At 44.7% G+C, this 19,958-nt stretch overlaps 4 long non-coding RNA genes across 5 annotated transcripts; all 4 read right to left on the bottom strand.

The window, feature by feature from the left end:
• Positions 1-5,494: 5,494 nt before the first annotated feature.
• On the bottom strand, positions 5,495-5,963 carry LOC124674053. The gene is made up of 3 exons (XR_006992930.1): positions 5,928-5,963; positions 5,668-5,751; positions 5,495-5,572 (listed from the first exon to the last, which is right to left on the bottom strand). It is a non-coding gene; the product is annotated as an uncharacterized LOC124674053 (long non-coding RNA).
• A 453-nt stretch (positions 5,964-6,416) lies between these two features.
• LOC124670508 lies at positions 6,417-7,890 on the bottom strand. 2 transcript variants are annotated; one of them, XR_006992542.1, is made up of 3 exons: positions 7,854-7,877; positions 7,682-7,745; positions 6,417-6,501 (listed from the first exon to the last, which is right to left on the bottom strand). It is a non-coding gene; the product is annotated as an uncharacterized LOC124670508 (long non-coding RNA). The 2 variants fall into 2 exon arrangements; XR_006992541.1 differs by lacking the exon at positions 6,417-6,501 and adding an exon at positions 7,515-7,580 and having other exon boundaries at positions 7,854-7,890.
• Positions 7,891-8,884: 994 nt separating this feature from the next.
• On the bottom strand, positions 8,885-10,294 carry LOC124669507. Its single transcript, XR_006992211.1, has 3 exons — positions 9,665-10,294; positions 9,178-9,255; positions 8,885-9,021 (listed from the first exon to the last, which is right to left on the bottom strand). It is a non-coding gene; the product is annotated as an uncharacterized LOC124669507 (long non-coding RNA).
• A 7,146-nt stretch (positions 10,295-17,440) lies between these two features.
• Positions 17,441-19,522, bottom strand: LOC124677012. Its single transcript, XR_006993914.1, has 4 exons — positions 19,484-19,522; positions 18,525-18,686; positions 18,020-18,241; positions 17,441-17,821 (listed from the first exon to the last, which is right to left on the bottom strand). It is a non-coding gene; the product is annotated as an uncharacterized LOC124677012 (long non-coding RNA).
• Positions 19,523-19,958: the final 436 nt, after the last annotated feature.

The following is a 19,958-nucleotide window of genomic DNA, read 5'->3' on the forward strand; positions in this document are numbered from 1 at the left end:
TGAGCCAGTTCACTAACTTTTCAGCTGTTAGAGATTTGATTTGTTATAAATAAATATGTTTACACGACCTGTTCTGCTCCTGTTTTAAGCATTTAGAACACGAGCCTCTTTTAAACAAAAGCATGGAAACGCCTGCCTTTCAACCTGGTTTAGTGGAGCCTTCCATGCTCGATCAAACATGAAATCAGAAGAAATGTGGAAGATATATGTTTTCCGCAATTTAGAACAGAACTCATATCCCTCTTCTCTCTCGCCTTTAACTCAATCCAAATCTTACATGATTCACATGACCATTGTAGACTATCTGATGAGTAAATTAGCAATGTCTTTATGTTCCTTATATTTTCTCTAGCCCCTTTGAAGTCCTATGTAACACTGGCAAGCAAAAAAGCGACAACATACCCTCTTGGATGCTCTTGCACCTACCGTAGACACGGCCACTTCATATTTTTGTTCTAAATTTGATCATTAAGTTTACCAACAAAATGTGAAATATATACCACACAAAATATATCACATTGAGTAAATACTTTTCTTGACATAACTTATAGTTTGTTCGTTAAATTATTAGCCAAAGTTAGGCACATCATATGAAGCTTCTGAGTACCATAAAACAACCCTATGCACTGGCATAATTTTGGATATCAAAAAAATAATATAAAAAATAAAACATACTCCCTCAATCCTACGGAAATGAGTAGGCAACAGAACGAATACATGACACATGAATCCCTCAATCCTACGGAAACGAGTTCCAAAAAGGTGTTAGAATGATTGTTGAAATTCCTATGGAATTGAGCTGTAGGAATCAATCCATAGGAAGTTTGGAGGTGCCACTCATTTGATTCTAAGCGCTTCCTTAGAAAAGATGAGTCCCCATTCAAAAAGAAAAGATGAATCGTACGGATTAGAGTGGTCCAAACTTTTTTTTATGAAAATCCCAAATTACAGTAGAAACTACTATGTTCGTAGATCAAGATTTTTCAAGTGAAATTGTAGTTAAAACAAACAGTTCGGCTAGCAGATTTTAGAATTCGCCCTCAGATTTGTGGCTGTTTGATAGTCCAATCCAACGTGAACCATGACGCCCCGCGTGACATGCCAGTATTTTTTTTTTTCTCTAGTAGGTTGGGTTTCATTTGGACATATAATTGTTCACGTCGGTAGAACGAATATTGCAAAATGTTGCGGTGAATGTAGATCTAATGTAGTGTTTTTTTTTTTGCACAGAATTGGGGTCAAAAGACCCCGGTGGAGCATTTGTATTAACACACGTGGCAGGTATATCTTACAGAAAAGCCCCTTAGCATCTACTGCCGTGAAAAACCTAGAATTTGAAGAAGAGGCCTTCCACTTTGCAAAAAGCACCCTGACTAAAATGAAGAAAAATCAATCAAGTCCAAGTGCTCCTCTGCCACCTATCGCCGGCGGACTCAAGGCGTCGCCGCCGAGTCCCGAGCACAGGACACTCGAATACTCTTGTCCGGCGCGAAGATCAGGCCCCTGGTTACCACTTGAGAGTCGGGGATGCACCACTTGACTCCCCCGCGACGTCGAGCTCCAGCAGCCGACCATGAGGGCCTCCGTCATGGAGGTTGCAGATAGGCCACCACTACGGCCAAGTATCACAACGACGGCCGTCGCTGTGTGTTGCGCCCAAGTAGATGCTCTGAAGCAGCAAGAATCTCCCCGCCAGCAAGCAAGCGGAGCTCAGCTACCTCCTCCGCCACCATGACGACGAGAGTAACATCAAAGCTGATGAAAACCTTGACGTAGAAACTTTCTGCGGCGATTATTGGAGAAGATCTCGCCAGATCTGCAGCTCCCACCACGCCTCCACCTTGGAGAGTCGTCGGAGCGCCTCACCGGAGAGCAGCCGTTGCCTCGCCAGGGCATCGACTCCTTCAAAAATGAAGGACAAGGGGGAAAAGGAGCAAAGATAGCCGAAGCTACTCTTTGCCATGGATCCAACCTGGAGGAGTCAGCCAAGGAGCAAATCGCCACCTCATCCCCACCAAGAATGGCAAAAGGAGGAAGAAGATAGGCTCCAGATCTGACCTCGAATTTATTCGCCGGGGAGGAAGCTAACACTAAGAACCCTACAACTACTTGGACCCAGACCCCTCCCCCACCCAGCGCCGGCCACCATGGCCGCCGGCGGCGAGGGGGAGAGAGGCCGGCGGTGGTTTCACAGGCCGAGGTCAAGGGCGAGAGAGATCCACATGGGTATTCTCCACCATGGGTACTGTAGAAGGCTGAGAGGGGAAAAAGGGGGTGAATGCCTAGTGTAGTGGAAAAGTTCCTATAGTTACAAGCTTATCAATCAAGCGACTCTTGAGAAAAAATACTTCCAAAATATTTTTAAATAAGATCAACTAGATAACAATTAGACATTCACTATTTGTAATTAATAGATCGGTCGATTTGAGAATCAACCTATAGTTGGATGGTTAGGAAGGTAGTGGCATCCCAGCTCATCAAAGTTGGCTTGACACTTTGGTGTCTCGTAAAAGCGAAATATTCTTTATAGAGGTGGGGTGTGTTTGCGTTTATAGCATTCTGTGTACTTTGATGTCTCGTAAAAGCGAAATATTCTTCATAGAGGTAGGGTGTGCGTTTTATAGCATTCTGTGTGTACGTATTTGTGAGCATAGGTTTATACTTTGTTCTGCAGAAAAAGATTGTTGGATTTTTCGGAAAAAAAACATAACGCGAAACAAGACCACTACGTCACCTGTCTTCGTTTTCCTCTCGTACAGTACTTCACAAGTTTATGCCGAACTAGCTAAATGCCCGTGCGTTGCTACGAAACAAAATTTAGGTTTTAGTCACTTGTCGTTGTAATGCTTCCTCCCTCTTGGCCACCATTATGCACTATTTCCAATTAGCCACAAACAGCAAACTTTCATTCCTTCAGCCACCTCCTCATTAGATTTAGCGTAAAGCTGGAAACGAACATTGCCTCTCCTCTCTCCTCTTGTTAGACATTCTGATGTCTCCTTGTCGGTGTGTACAGGGAAGTCAAAGTTACCAATCTAAAAACTTGTGCCAAATAACCCAATAATGTAATAATGATAAAAAACTATCTACAAGGGACATATATATATAAATATATATACAATAATGATTGTGCTCTTAACAAAGTAACAGTCGTTTTTAATCTAATTTTATTTAGTAGTCTCGTAGTCAAAAATCATAGTGGCCATGTTTCTTACCTGATAAACCTTGTGCACGCCTAAACAACTAAATCAACTCGTGACAGTTTACAGCCGCTGCATACAGAAAATTTATTCGAAAGAAATACTTTGTACCTAAAGCCATGATTTCTTACTTGTATATGATGGAAAATATATACAAAATAGCCAAGCAGTATACCAACGGTGCAATATCTGTATATTCAGAACTGAAATTTCTTAACCAAGCCTGAATTAGTTATAAGCCAATAACAATTAACAAGGTAGTGACTACCCCTTTCGTGCCTTGTCATTTTAGGATCTTATCTGAATATATCCAATGAGATGGCTTAGGTTCTCTGCAACACCATCGATGTCTTCACGAGTCACGCCTCTTATTGCTACCATATTCAGATCTCCTCACCATTTATGTTTTGCGAAGACATGCATGTATTGTCTAGACATACGATCAAATGTGCAAAAATAACATTATGACAGCATTACAGCGCTGTGGACGGCAGACTCACACGAACGGCAAACAGACTCTCCTTCTTGAAGATCGCCAGTGAGATACCGTTTATGTTACATCGCTACTCCCTCCGTCCACAAATAAGTGGATATCTAGCTTTTTCAAAAATCCACAAATAAGTGTACATTTAGATTTTTTGGTATGTTTTTTACGTTTATGCCCTTAGTGCATGCCTTGATCTCAGCTCTCATTAATCATTTTTGGTTTCTCAATATTGTTTTATTGGTTACTAGCATGCACAACATTTATTAACGCCTAAATCAAAGAATTTTCTTGATTAATGAGAAGATTTATTGAAGGAATGAGGAATTTTTTACAAAAAGTTTAAGGTCTCTTGAAAACCGCGTGTGTCCACTTATTTGTGAACGGAGGGAGTATGTTTGAGATTTCAGACCGGGACGCCATCCGTGAGCTCTCTACCGTCAGTCCATCAACGTGATCAAGGCTCTATTGTTGATGAACTTGGTACACACAGGGCCACAGGGGACTTCATGCAGCGGTGGTTGTTCCGTCGTGAGATCATGGAGAAGCTGGTCGTGAGGATGTCGAACATGGGCGCCGAGCTCCCCTCACCTGTCCGTGGTGCTAATACTTGCTCGTTGCCAAGGCCAGTAAGAACTAAGAAGAGACTCATGTGTGAAGCTACTTGCTCCGTACCCACCGAAACTTCCGGCGCCGGCATGTAGGCGATTGTGGTGACGAACACTTGCGTGGCTCTGCCGCGAGAATTGGGGTATGTTCATATCTTGGCATACAGCTCGTGTTCCCCTTGTCCACAATTCGCCGACCATGTCGCCCTGTACCGACAGGCCGTTCCGTTGTTCTCCTCCACATAGAACGACATCAACGCCGGAGCTGCTCCTCAGAGTCCGGCCACCGCCACCGTAGCCGCGTCTTGCAGTTGGTACGTGTGGCGACGGAAGGATGCGGCTGTTTCTGGGGATCGTAGGGGAGGCAGGAGTCACATGATTGGAGGAATAATAAACTTGCACTTTGTATACGGGGCCAAGAGACATAATGGATCAATCGTATCTCGATCGGATTATAACGCGATTAGCAACGTATTCGAGTAGGACACAGTCACCTTGGCTTGGACAGATGAAACAATTGGGCTTCGGTTTTTTTGTTCGGCACAAAACGAAGTGCCAGTTTTTTCTTACGTATGCTCCGATCGAACACCGACTTTTTTTTTACCTAGCAAACACGGGTCTTTTCATAGCGGGAAGGAGGGATGAAAGCAGCTGGAAACCGCGGAAACTCTGGCGGCTCGGACCGGTTTATTTGACGGACGAAAATTTGTTCGGTTTTTTTACCTACCAACACCATCTATCCGTAACTTATTAGTAGAGATAATTTTTTTTGAAGTTATTTATGCCAGTTAATTCCGCAATCAACCGGATATCGCTCGAGATCGACAAAAATTCCAAAAGCCATGCACGCACAACCACCATTAATAAATAACTAGATTTAGATGTGCGCCTTGGCGCACGACCCCGTAGATTTCACATCTTGTATAATAACAGTAAAAATCAGGTGGAAAAATGATAATATATGTAAATTTGATACCCAGTTGAAAGTCATTATCTTGTGAAGTGAAAAATATAAGAAAACGTGGAGTGCAAAAGAACAGACACATGAATAAGGCATGGCGTTCCAGAACGAAGTACAGATGAGGACCACCATAGTGTGCATCCAGGCAAATTAGCTAACAACGTGAAGATAAAATAGAAGTAAGCAATAGACAGAGCAGAACAAAAACACAATAGAAGATAGAGGAAACGAACTGACACTTGAGTATCACAACAAAATCCCCAGACAACGACAACTCAATTTATCATAGGTCGATGGCAACACACCGCTGAGCGCCGACCTAAAAAAGAGAACCAAAATGATTAGAACAACAAAAAGGGGAGGGGGGTGAAACATATAAGGAAACAGAAAAAAACTAAATAATACCTCACTTACCAGAAGCAAGGTGCTGATCCATCAATTTCCGCGTCCGACGATATTCGGTAGCCTTTTCAGCAGGAACAAAAGGAGTAGAGATCTCTGCAAAGCAAACAGTGCAAACACATATGAGATAACCATTAAAAAAATATAATAATAGATAGGAGGACACGGTCCTCTGAAATGGACTGTAGCTGTAATCCTAGTTTGCCATTGATTTTTCTAAGGATTCGATATAATAGTTTCCGGTGTAATTTATTTGTGTGAAATAATCATACTTTATTAGTTGTGGCTGGAAGAATTGTATCTTAGGTATTAATTGATCTGGCAATCTTCTATGTATCAAAAGCTGGCAGCCAAATGGTATTATAGTGGTGATGGGACAGCTCCTCTCAACCTTGAGCCTGCAGGCATCAGCAGCAATTTGACTCAGCCAGTACATAGTCCAATTTGTAGAAGCGCATGTTTATTTGTAAGGGAGTAAGCATCACATGTACTGATAGCTCCATGGTTGGACCTGCAATTGGGGATTAATTCAGCCACGGTAGCCTCTCAACTATATATTATACTAAAAAAAAAATGAAAGGTTGTTTGAAGCTTCAGTAAGAAATATGTCACATGATCACAGTGGCACATAATTTCAGTCTACTACTCACATTGAAAAGACTAAACAAACTTGATTGCACATGTAAGGATAGATCATGTGATGCCTAATTTAGATGGTAACTATCTCTTGGACATAACCATGAAAGGACCATCAACTGATTACCTTTTCGATAATAGCAGATGTGCATGCCATACCTCAGAAGCTTGAATCGTAGAAATTCTGCAGTTGCAAATTGAATCCTACACCTAAGGAGAACATCAGGTAGCAGATTTCAGTTTCTTTACTACCTGATTACATCATAGTTATCTTTCCATGCTTAAAATTTAATAAAGATGGTGCACTATTTAATTATATAAAATCTGGTAGGATCTCTCCTTAAAAAATAAGAATGTTTCCTTGGCATCATCCATGAAAAATCTTCTGTATGACCTGATAAATGGTTGCTGTACCAAGCTTATTTTTATACGATGTTAGGGGTTGTTGGTGATACAAAAAAATTATCAAAAACAGTGAACTTCTCAAAAGCACGGTTCTCTTGTCAAAGCTATAAAAAAACTATTCTTCAAAAATGCACTTCAAAAATGATATACAACACGCCACATGAAGAATGTGAAGCTTCCTTTTCACAATAAGGGAATGGGTACAGTATTAAGGGAATATATAAGGACATCATAAAAAAAAATGCCCCCCACAAAAAAAGATGGTCTCGTTTTCAGACTATACTTGAACCAGCTTAGAGATATAAGTACTCAGCATAGAGTTGTATAACGTTCCCAGGTGGCACAACATTAGTGGAATATGTAGAAGTAAAAAAATGTGTATTGGCAATAATGTAGGCTTAATAAATGGCACACCTTGGCCCAAGGTCCTTGAATTTGACTGAAAAGACCAGATAGAAAAAACAACTGGAAATCATTCGACAAAAGCTACAAAATGTAGATGGATGATATCTGAAAAGGGAAACATGTATTCTTGTACTGCATGAAAGATATTTATTTTTCCCAGAGATATCTATCTGGGGTACATTGAAGTTCAAATGAAAGTGAACCTGTAGGTTTCTGGTAGTGTTGTTAAGCAATAGCAAGGCAATAGTGGTAACATGTAATTAGACATTGCAAAGCTAATGGGATTGCCTTAAAGAAGTAGTCAAGATGAAAGTAATTCCATCTGTTCGAAGGAGTTGGTTGGAGTAAATGTTTTAATTGAATGAAGCAGTAGTGCAGTACAACTAAAGGGATAGCTACTTCACCATACCTTAGGAAATTCTATATAGGTGTTGCTATGATTGTTGTCTCTGCCGGTAGCATCACCAACATAGAAATATCTGAAAAAGCATGGCAAGTCTCATAGGAGGAGCCTGTACTATAATCAAATCAAGGGTGAAAAGGTGAGGTATGAGTTCTTCCACCAACATGCTGAACGGACCTAAACCTTTAAGAGGCACGGTGAAATAACCTCAGCCTTCCACGTGTGTAGATCTCCAAGCTAGCTGTGAACAGAGTAAAAGATTTCTACTTATATTCATCAATTCAAAAGGAAAACTTATACAATAGGAAGCTCATGGAGGGCTGATATGTTCTCTAGAAAAAAGTATTACCGTATGCCTAGTCCAGAAAGAAAAAATATAGCACGCTTGTAGCTTAATGTGTTTCTACATGCCCTACATTGAAGAAGAATTAGCAATCCATCTTAATTGGCAGAAAGGGTTTCACTTCCAATGATCCGCAACCGTTGGCCCTTACCACACCGCTCCGCATACTTCCTGATTTATGTCTTCTCGTGGGCACTGCAAGGAAACAAAATTAGAGTGCAAAGTTTGAAATAATCACGGCCCGTAGCCCAAAAGCCCCAGACAATTTCAACAAAACGAAATGTTGCTGACCCCATATGCAAATCAATGACAGAAAGAGAGGATAATAAATATAAAAGGAGAAGCAAAGAAATTTAAAGAAGCTCACCTACGTCATTACGATCTGCGCTGTTATGTGCCATCCTCCATTGGCTAGTAGAGAATAAGCGGAGGAGGCCAGCAAGTTGCAGAACTGAGGCACGCTCCATGCAAATTAGCATCTGCATCAACCAGAAGGTCTCACACTCCTATAGTGAAGGGAAAAAATACTATCGGGAACTACCAGGTAGGAAAAATCAAATATACACACTGATTCAGCTTCCAATCTATCACATCTCAAACGTTCATTTGGAGCTAAAGTCAGAGAAAAACTAATATACAGAGTAATTTAATGCAAGACAGAATCACAAAACAGCTGGATTAGCTACCGTGCAAAGTGCACTAACCTCAGATAATACTGCATATATTTTCAGAGGATAAAAACATAGCACATGAAGCTGCAGCATAACCTTCTTGGCACAAAAAAAACCCGACTCTGGTACCTCTTCAATTGCTGACAGTTACATTTGCTTGTATAGACAAATTCTCAACCACCTCAAAAGACAATGGGTGTTAGGAGCTAAATTCAGAGAAAAACTAATATAGAGTAATTCAATGCAAGACAGAATCATAAAACAGTTGGATTAGCTACCAATTTAGATATTATGATATACATTCAGAAAACCAATCCTGTCTTATCTCTACACTGAAGTAGTGCAATATGCGCTCACCTATGATAATATTGCATATACTTTCAGAGGATAAAAAAATAGCACATGAAGCTGCAAGATAACCTTCCTAATTTACTTCAGCAATAATTTCAGGCGCTTATACTCTGGAGACTTCAATGTTCAAATGCTTCACCTCCTATATCAATCTGTGTTCAAGTAAAACACCTGTTAAAGCAGTAGTTCAGTCATGTAAAAAAGGGTAAGGTACTACTTCAAAATAAATCATATTTTTGGGCAGTGTCCACAAAATAAGTATAGAAAAAATTGAGTAAAACAGAATTCAACAAATTATGATAGCATACCAGAACAACCTACTTTAGCTTGCTTCGAAATGATCTCAAAGTGTGTATCACTGAGCATCAGTCTCTGCAGTGGGTTTCCTAATAGAGAATCGTAACAAGGAAATTAGCATTCCAGAATGATCGCAATGCTTACTGAGACACAGACTGTGACGAGAATAATCCGCTTATTTTTTATGAAAATAAAGTCTTGCTCTACCACCAAAAATTCCAATAGCAAATCTTCAACTAACTTGCATGTCCAGGCTATTATAAGATCACATTTCTTATTCGCCACAAAATTATTATGCATAGTAAATGTGTAGTACTCTAAAAGTAATAATTAGCTACCTTATAAAAGAGGAAAACTCAAGGAAAGATAAACGAACCCCACAATTAATTAATTTTGACCTTGAGTCTTTTGCAACCAAATGAGAGTAGCTAGTGTGCTCAAATGAACAGACATCAAACAAATAGAAATGGGGCCAGGAACTGACACCAAGTATGTCACCTGATAATAATCTGGCGCACAATTTCACACCAGACAAGCCTTTATCAGTTGCAGCAATACACACATTCTTTTGCTCAACCTTTTCTGGCCTTTATATCTTAGCTGAAATTTCTGGAAACAAAAACTAAAGAACAAATCAACTAAATCCTTGTTAACGAAAAGGTACAGAATGTGCACATCTGAAATCTCTCTGTGTGTATGTATGTGAGGACAGATCCTAATAGATTAAATGTAACACCAGGGTAATAATACATACGCCAACGGGACTTCACTATATATACTGAGCAGCGGAACATGTACATATATGCATTTATCATAACTTACCTTGTTGCAATAACCGATCACATATTTTACACCATGATTGAAAGAAAGGAGGGCATGTTCATGGATCCGTAGATGCTTCTGATCTATAAAAGGAGGCATGATTTTTTCTAATATAAAGCCAAAGATTAATGATACTGTAATTGGAAACAAAATGAGGAAAAAAATAACAGATCAAGTATGTTGGATGTGGTCTAGGACGTATGCAATAATGCATACCAGGTAACTCTTATAGACAAAAAACAAATCTCATTGATAAATCCAACCGCAACTCGTAGATAAGCTAGAGTAAATGAGTAGTACTCTCAAGGTTATTCTAGCGCTTTAAGTGGCAATATTTTTAGAGCTCACCAATGGAAGCAGATACGAAAAATCTTCATGGAAATGAGACCAAAATAAGCGATTCAAGCACATAATATCTGCATAACCGCTCCATCTCTAATGCATGAACTGCTAGTGCTGCAGCCATCTTCACAGAGCAGTTTTGCCCTTGGGCATTTACTCAAACACCTTTCGTGCACACCTCCAACATCAAAATAGGCGAGTAAATAAGGAGATGTTGATGGAAGGGGATTTGAAGGCAAGCTAAGAATGGCGATGCACCTGGGGATTGTGCGAGGACGGCGACGAAATCCACCCCGGCACGCTACTTGGACACCCTGTACAGCGAATCCATGGCAGCCTCTGCCATGTTCGTCATCTTCCTCACGTGGTCCTCCAGGTCGAGCTTCACCTCCACAGCCATGGCGTCGAGCTCCACCTCCTCAGCCATGGAGCCCTCCCTTCATCTCTCTCTGGCTTCGCTGCTCCATCCAAGAAGGTGACCAGCAAATGGGGTGGTGTAGAAGGGACGGGATCTGAGGGGATTTGGGAGAGGGGGTGTGGGGATTAGGTGAGAGGAGCAGCGACGGCACGGAAAACGGCGGACGACGGTGGATCTGCAGCGGAGCGACGAGGCAGAGGAGATGAAGATGAGAGGACGCGAGGACGAAGTGGAAGAGATGAGGAGAAAGTGAGGACCATGGCCTCTCTGAGGCGACGGCGCGCGTGGGTAGGAGCAGGCGGCCGAGGGGCCTTGCCGACACCGCGCTGTAGCGAGCGCGTACGGCGTCGCCTCCCATCCGCCACGCGCGTACGGCGGTGGAGGAGAAGGACGAAATGAGGATGCGAAATGGCAAAAATGCCCCTGACGGACAAGCAAAACCACAAACTCAGCCACCGCGCATTACTGTTTGCCTGTACACCCACAGAGGCTCACGTACACTCGGTCGCTGACGTTCGGGGCCCGCGGAAAGTAGGCCCACAAATCAGTGGTTGGGCGGGTGTACCACGCACGGTGAAAAGGGAGGCTTCGCCTGCTGGTTGTCTCACCCTCTAGTCGTGCTTGACCCAACCAACACTTACCCCATGCGAATGACGAGTGGACCCGGACGAACATGGGTCCCGAGCGCAGCTGCATGCGGGTAGACCATGGCCGTTGCATGGCTTGATCAAGGGAGTGCTGCTGTCCAGAATGGATGGCCAAGATCCCCTGTCTAAGAGCTGTTGGCAAGATCCAATGGCTCAGAATCGAGGATCGCTGTGAAGCCCCCTATGGGGGGCATCGTTTATACCTTTAGATACAAAAGCGCAGTCCTCCTGCGTCGTTTCAAAAAAAAAATAATTCAGCATATATGAAGATTGATTTGGTGTATGGAACACTCTTATGACTTCGTGATATACCATCCAACATGAATTCAAGACCATAGTTCTTCCGATCACCAAATTTCGGATGACATGCAGTACATTAGGTTACCGTTATTTGACATCATTTGCTAAAACACATCATCCTGGCAAAGATACAATCGGACTTAGTAAACCCCATAAAATAACTGTGTCATGTAGCAAATTTTTCCATAGACAATCATTTTATACAAATTAGTGACATGCTGCTCTACCCTGGCGTTGACATGAAAACTTTCGAGAAAAAATTAGTCCTTGCATGCCGTGCGCATTCTGTACATACGCTGTCATGGATGAAAAAAAGAATCAACACTATAGAGCACGAAGATGAAACTACCAACAGTACATCTGTACATGCAAACACAGAAAGGTGACCAGCAACTGAGGGATTAAGTGAAGCAGTATCATCATTGATATGAACCCACTGGTTCTGTTAATGCTGTTAATTACATCTTCAGTGGCCTCTAGCCGTTGGCATGCTCAATGATATAGAATTAAACGAAATTAAACAAAACAAAAAAAGGACAGCCACCAGATTATTCCTGCCCCTTCCATTTGGAATTCAGACCAACTACTGCATCCAAAAGGAAAAGAACAGACATTTTGAAGGACAGATGTGTGTTTGCCTAAAGAGTATCTTCAAGCAGATGACTTGGTAGCAGCTTGTTGAACTGTGGCAGCACGCGGGCCAGAAGCAGTTGCTGCAGGTGGCGGAACGTACATCTTAGCTCTGCGAAGAACCTCAGCAACAATCCAATGCTTATTTTTGCTCAGGGGCCTGCAGGGATCCAGCTTAACCTGAAAAGATATCATCCGGCCATTATTTTAGAAAAAAGTTATCTTTGGAGAGGGAAAGTGCTGTAGTCTATATTGCACGTTTAGTGAATCATAGTACAAAACAAACACTAGTCTCCAGTAGTACAATATATCACAGCACAAAACATCGCAAACTCATTATAGATTACATAGAGGAACTGTATGTCAGCCATTTCAGTAACCTTTTATAGACAGTCACACAGGCTTCTTTATAAAAAACCATGCTTCTTGGTGATGTGGGTCTCTGGGTGCTTAAAGAAAAAATAGTTTAGCAGAAACCATATTGTAAGCATATTGCAGTCACCACTTTTACAGATGTGAGATGCACAAAACACCAGGTCTAAGCAATATTTTCAAATAAGACCATGTTAGTTTATTAGAGTTCACTCTGTAGCTGCCAAAACTCCTCGTCCAGTCAGACATGCTTGGATACAGCTCGGCCCATTTCTGTATTTGTTTCCAGCAAACAATTGGCACAGGGATTTAGGGGCTCTATTTGGACCACCAATATGACTGGATGGCTTCAAACCGTGCACTACACATGTGGAGATACAACACACATCAAATGAATAGAGATGGCCAGCAGGTTAACCGCGTCGACAGTGACCAGGGGCCGCTTGCGAGCAAGTTAGATCTGAGCAGGCCAGATTGTCCGGGTTGTGCAGTATGAGATGAGATTGCAAAATAGATGTTCTGCATAAGCTCTGCTTAGAGATGGTATCCTGTATAATTATTTTGATATAGGTTGTGTACTGCCTGCCTGATTACATTGTTATTCACTTTTGCATAAAGCAATAATTGGACAAATCACATGCAAACATTTGGAAATATCCTTCACATAGGATTGTCTATCAGACATTCCTTCACAAACATAGAAGTTTGAGTGCCAAAACGTATGGTATCCTAGAGACCACGATGGAGAAAAAAATATCATTCTAGAACATCCACCATCATTACACATATGTTCAGGAGGCAATATTGTTTACTTTAAAGATCACAAAGCCTAGACTGGCTAGCTTTGTCCAATAAGCTAGCTAGTGCTTACTGTAACTTCAGTTTACAAGCTGAAAAAGTAAACCAGATTTGTCTTATTTGGACTTGGAGCTCCGGAAAGTTTTACCTTTTAATTTAGTGATGAATCTGAGAAGAAATAAACTGCTCAATCTAGCTTGCTTGAGCTGATAATAAGACAATATCACAGATTGAAGTGCAGAAATATGAGACAGTACTGCAATCACGTGACATGTCAAAAAACCTTGTATTGATTAATGTGTAGAAGCAAAAGGCTAGTAATGTGATGGTAATAAAGCAGCCATGTTCCTTCGATGGGCCTCAAAATTCCAAAGATACAAGAGAATATGTTGCTGGACTATCCAACAGTTAAACTGAAAGATTACCAACTATAGTACTCTGGAATATTTTTTTTTGAAGCGAGTACTCTGGAATCTAGTTGTATTGACATCACAACTACATAGTTCGAAAAATGAGTTCTAGTAATACACTTCACAAAGTTCGCATAATAACTGATTTCTACCATCTGGAACTTGTTCAGCAAACATGCAGGGAGAAGGATGGATATTAACTCTACGTACGTGTCGATCAGCACCAACCCCAATCTGCGCGGCAGAATTGCTCCACTACCACTAGCAGACTAGCTAGCCAGCCAGAGCGCGCACGCACGGCGTCGCCCAGCCGGCCGCCGCCACCGGTCCAAACCGCACTAACCCGCCGCGCTACCGTGTCGCTCCCCTGGACCCTATAAATGCCGCCACGGCGTCCCGTCATCTTCGCATCGATCGATCAGATCATCATCCCAGAGTGTTGGAGGCAGCATATATCGATCATCCAATCAAAGTGCAGTACCGGCTAGCTCGCGAGCTAGCTTCACGACATATACATAGACAGCGTGGTTCGGTCTGGTAGCGGCTTGCTCCGTTGCGCGTGGGGTAGCTGCATCCTGCGCGGCGCCATGGCTTGATTCATGAAGGCCGTTGTGTTTGGCGCCGCCGTGCTGGCTGCATTTGCTCTTGCGGCGGAGGGCCGCGCCGCCCGGAAGGACCTGGGACTGGGCCTCAACCTCGGCGGGGGTGGCGGTGGAGGCCTCGGAGTTGGCACCGGCGGCGGCTTGGGGGTCGGGACCGGTGGCGGCGTGGGGATCGGCTCGGGGATCGGTGTCGGCGTCGGAGGTGGCGGCTCTGGCGCTGGCTCCGGGTCAGGGTCAGGATCAGGGTCTTACTCAGGCTCCGGGTCAGGTTCCGGCTCATCGTCGGCAGGGTCAAGTGCAGGATCCTACGCGGAGTCAGGCGCCGGCTCGAACGCAGGCTCCGGCGGCGCAGGGTCGCACGCCGGTTCCAGCGCCGGCTCATACGCGGGCTCCAACGCCGGGAACGGAGGATCCGGCGCGGGCTCGTACGCCGGCTCCGAAGCAGGCTCGTATGCGGGGTCCGGCGCTGGTCCGCATGGAGGGTCCGGGGCCGGCTCGTACGCGGGGTCCAGGGCTGGCTCCTACGCTGGCGGCGGCCATGGCAAGTGAGCTCGCTGACGGCTAACAGCGCCGATATGCTATATTGTGTAACAAGAAATGGTGTGCTATGGTGATTACTAGCCTGTGCTCCACCATGCAGGATCACCTCCATGCACAGTGTTGTATAAATAAGTGTAGCTCTGGCGGCCGGGGGGCAAACCTAGCCGCCGCCGCCTTAGCCCCCCCACCTCCTCCCTTCCTTGCCTCGCCGCCGCCGGAGGGGGGCCGGCAAAGCCGCGCTCTACCCGAGGAAGGTGGCGGCGGGGAGTTTCTTCCCCTCCCGCGTCCCTGGCGGGGAGGAGCTCGCTCGGGCGCGGCTAGGGCGGCGGGCGCGGCGTCGTGCGGTGGCTTCGGCGGCGTGCTGCGGGCGTGGCTGCTGACGGGAGCGGCGGCTCTCCTGGCCGCTAGTGGCGTGTGGGGATCCGGCGGTCGTGGCGGCCGGGCCAGATCTGGGCCGGGCGGGCCGGCTGGGGGCGCGGCTGGCCGTGGCGGCGCGGCGGTTGGCCGGCGCGGGCCCCCTGGCCGTCGAGGTGCTGCTGCAGCTGGGTGGTGAAGTGCCGGGGCGGTGGCCCCGGGCAGCGGCGGCGGCCGCGGCGAGGTGCTCCTGGCGGCTGCGGAGTTTCTGACGTGGTGCCGGGCGGCGGCCCCGCGTCGCGCCGGCGTGATGGTGGGCCTGTGCGGTGGCTGCGGTGGCCGCTTGGGCGGAGGAGCCTGCCGGAGGTCTTGGCGGCGGTGCTGCTTCGGGAGGCTGCGGCGATGGGCGGGCCCCGATCTGGGCTTGTCGGGCCATGCGAACCGCGGCCGTTGTTGGCGTTGGCGGCGTCTCCGTCATGGCGTTGGGGTGGCGCGGTGCTGGCCGGTCATGGGCCGGGTTGGCTGTGTGGTGGCGGCTTTCGGGTGGTGCGGGGAGTTCATGTCTGCGGACTTCGGCGTTTGTCATCGAGCCCCGTGTCGGAGTTGGTCGGCGTCCCCTCTATGTGGCGTTCCGGCGGCGCCCACGGTGTTCTTCGGCGGTACTCCGTTGGCTTCGGGCTGGGCTGCCCTCTGCGCGTCGGCGGCTACAGGTTGGCTTGGAGGTTGCTCAGCGGTTGGAGGTGGTGGTTTGTGTCGGTCCTTGTTGGCGGGCGCGAGGTCTTGGAACTCTTCGCTGGGCGAATGCTCTGTCTTGGCGGCCGGCCAGGACCGACGACGGCGACGCCTGTGGGCGCCGCATCCTTCTTGAAGGCGTCGTCGAAGCGGGTGTTTCTTGTTCTCCGTTCGGGCTCTCCGGGGGAAACCCTAGATCCCTCACGGGATCGGGCGTGGGCGGCGCTCTTGCGTCGCTTTGCCTCTTGAGGCCTCGCTTTGGATGTCCACCGGACAAAGGGACTTGTGGAGTGTTTTGGTGGTTTAGGCGGAGGCGGGTTCATCTTCGGCCAGGCGGGACGCGGCCTCGGGGCCGGTGTGGTAGTTGGAGTGGTAGCTCCGGTCTTTCGCCTCCGCCTGTTGCGTTGAGGTGTGGTGTCGACCTGGTTGGTCGTCGACCCGTGTGGAGCGCAGCCTCGGGGCTGGCGTGTGGTGTCGTGTTGTAACGGTTTTTCGGCCAGTTTTCCTCATAAACGGGCCAACTCTTTTCTCCTTTATCAATGAAAGGCAAAGCTTTTGCCTCGTTTCAAAAAAAAAATATAAATAAGTGTAGGTGGTGAACGATCGATGAATAAGGTGGTATACGTATACATTGGTCCGGATGAAAATATATGAAGATTGATTTGACATATGGAATACTCTTTTATGAGGAAAATTGTGATATATGAAGGTAGCACACCAGAGACGTTAAACAGGAAACCGTTGGGAGTGCTCGATCAAGAACACCACAGGACAACAATCCTACACTTACAGGCTGGTTTTACGGGATCTTTAGTTACGGGCATAGGCGGCCGGAAGATCGTGGGGGATTTCACTTCCTAAAAGCATGGGAGGAAATTTTTCCTCCAAATCATCCCGTAAAACTTTTTCCGAAGGATAGTTTCCGTAAGTCTAGCATTTTTGTCCCTAGGAGGTAAAAACCTGCTAACACTACCCCCTCTAACATAACTAGATTTAGATGTGCGCCTTGGCGCACGATCCCGTAAAATTCGTTCTGATTTACACTTATATATCAAAGATAAAAAAAATTAGACAAAAATGATAACATATTCGGTAGGGCATATATAGCCAATTTACACATGTACACGGAACACAGTCCTTTCAACTATACTTCTTTATGTATTATCTACTTGCAATAGAAATATATAAAAAATGGAACACACACTCGAATGCGACCGTGTTTGCTAATTCTCTAGTGCAGAAGGTGCGGTCTAACCCAACACCTGCCACGCACACATCCTCAGCAACACATGTCCATCTCCCTCTACCTATCATCTTTTGTCTTGCGAACCCTCTGGTACTGCTTCGTCCTTATCTCCTTTCTCCTATCTTTGAGCTCCGACCTGGAGAGGAATGGTGGTGTTGAAGAGGAGAGGCGAGTAGACGGGACTCAGCGTCGCCGAGGCTGGGCACCTGCTCCCAGGCTGCGTTGTGCGCTCCTTTGTGATGGGGAGCGGGCTATCATGGGCTCATGGCGCTGGCGTCCGTGGCGAGCATGCTTTGGTGGCTGAAGGCGTGCACACACGTGCGAGTGTCGCGCCGCCGTAGCCAATTGTCGCTGGATGCAAGGGCCATCGCATCTCGCATGCCCAGCCGGCGGGGAGACGTGCGACAACGCCATTCCAAGCAATAGCAAGACAACATTTTGTCTGCAGGGCAAGAACGACATCAGAATTGCCTGTTTGAGCTAAGAATTTCAACAACTTTCTTCTCTTTCGTGCGGGTAAAAGATAGTTGCAGGATCCTAGGCTTGGGTCAAGATAAAGAGCGATCCAGGGTGATCTCTCTTAAGATAAAGAGCGGGTAAATTCTATGTATGGCTGTTTGTAGTACAGTACACAACTTACTGTAAATTGTTGCAGTGATGCAGGTCCGGCTGGAACGGCGGCATCCATTTCTAGGAGGGCCGTAGAGGAGAGGGGGTAGAGATTTTATAGCAGGTTGCCGGTATTCAGGCCACGCCCAAACACGCCAAGCCTATGGTCTTTGGCGAACTCATGGATGCTACTGTCATCATTGGCTCGTCTCGTCTTCCTCTCGAAGGTACATCGAAAATAAAACAAATGCACCTGCAAGCATAAGGTGTTATATGAAGTCAAATAAATTACCCAAGCCTTCGAAATATCCTATGAAAATAAAGCAAAATGCACCTGCAAATCTTATTCATGTAAATATGAGGTTCTCTGCGTAAACCAGGTAAACTATATTAGTATATAAGAATAAGCGAAATAGAACATAATACATGTCTAGACTGGTCATTCGAGTAATGTCTAACAAGAGCATATGAAATCACAGCAAGTAAAACATCAGTGTATGTTGTCTTTAGATTAAATCTTGTGGGTTCTCTCTTACTGTGGGTTATCGATAGATCACTGTATGTAATTCGGAGACGGCTGGATTTAGGAAAATAAGACCAATTAAGCAAAGAAAGAACTTGCATTATACTATCATCCTCTGAGGAATCACTGCCATAAGCACAAGTAAGCCCATCCATATAAAAAGACGAATTAGAACCTGCACCACAAATGAAAAGAAAATTAAGCTTTCATTGACAATCTCATAAGGAATAAGACTACTATTTTGAAAGCTATGTAACTGAATTTTATCATACTTAGATGAAAGGCAATAGGATTTCACTACTCATTGCTACCTCTATAGGCGTACTTATCCATGAGCATTGCTTACAAATAGTGCCCACTTCTCCACTCCCTTAAACTCTATGTAACTGAATTTATCATACCTAGGTGAAAACTAATCAGATTTCCTTACTCATTGCCACTTCTTGTAGCCCCTTTTAATTTCTTAATTACTTATATAGGCTCCTTCCGTCTGGTTCATATCATGTCCAACTTTTTCAGGTAACACACGTTTGGAAGATTTTATAAAGTCATCTTCGGCTACAGTAGTTGGGCCTGCTTACTACTCTACTTCCAAGTGCTCTTCTTTTATGACTACTTCAGGTAACCTTGTTTTGATTTTCATGTGGTTCTTTTTCGGGGCTAATTACATAAGAAAATTTAGAAATGCCCAAACACTACTATATATATATATATAGAAAATTTAGAACTATGCCAAGAGGTGCATACATAATAAACATCACCGAAAGATAACATAAACAAAATAATAGGGGATTTACACCTTATCGATCCCATGTGACTGAATGTACGATGCATGTAAATTATCAGCAGTATTTTTACATCACCACAAGTTGAAAAGTGTGATAAAAGGGAACAACAAATGGAAACTGTAGGATAAGACCTTGTTCATGGAATGGGATAAAACAATGTTCGGTGACCTTATTCTTTCTATACCTGAATACCGTGAAGGCATATATTTACTCCAGGCCTCCTCGATCCTCGTAGGTCAGCATGTCCTGAGATGTTTGTATCTTTAGCCTAGCAAGGTCGTAAAAATGATGGCCCTGACTCGTTTTTTAAAATAGAGGTATGCAAGAAACATGACGGAGAAAAAGAAAGATGAAAGTAGCGGTGATACCGAGTATGGAGGTCTGGCCCAGGGAATTTTGCTCACACACATGAGATCAAATTGTAGAAGCGTAAACTCAAAATTAAATCATATATCTCAGCGGCTGCCAAAAAAGCATATATCTCAGAGCAGAGTCAAAACATAAACAATCCTTGCTAGGCTAACATGAGTGACCGACTATAGAAACATCAACAATAGAAAGAAGGCTGATGCACCCTTAGTCAAAGCCAATGAGGGAAATACAGAAAATGGCACAAAATGAATGGTGAAACTTAGTGATAGATCATATAACAAAATGCA

The sequence above is a fragment of the Lolium rigidum genome, chromosome 7, assembly GCF_022539505.1.
Source record: "Lolium rigidum isolate FL_2022 chromosome 7, APGP_CSIRO_Lrig_0.1, whole genome shotgun sequence".
Taxonomy (NCBI): domain Eukaryota; kingdom Viridiplantae; phylum Streptophyta; class Magnoliopsida; order Poales; family Poaceae; genus Lolium; species Lolium rigidum.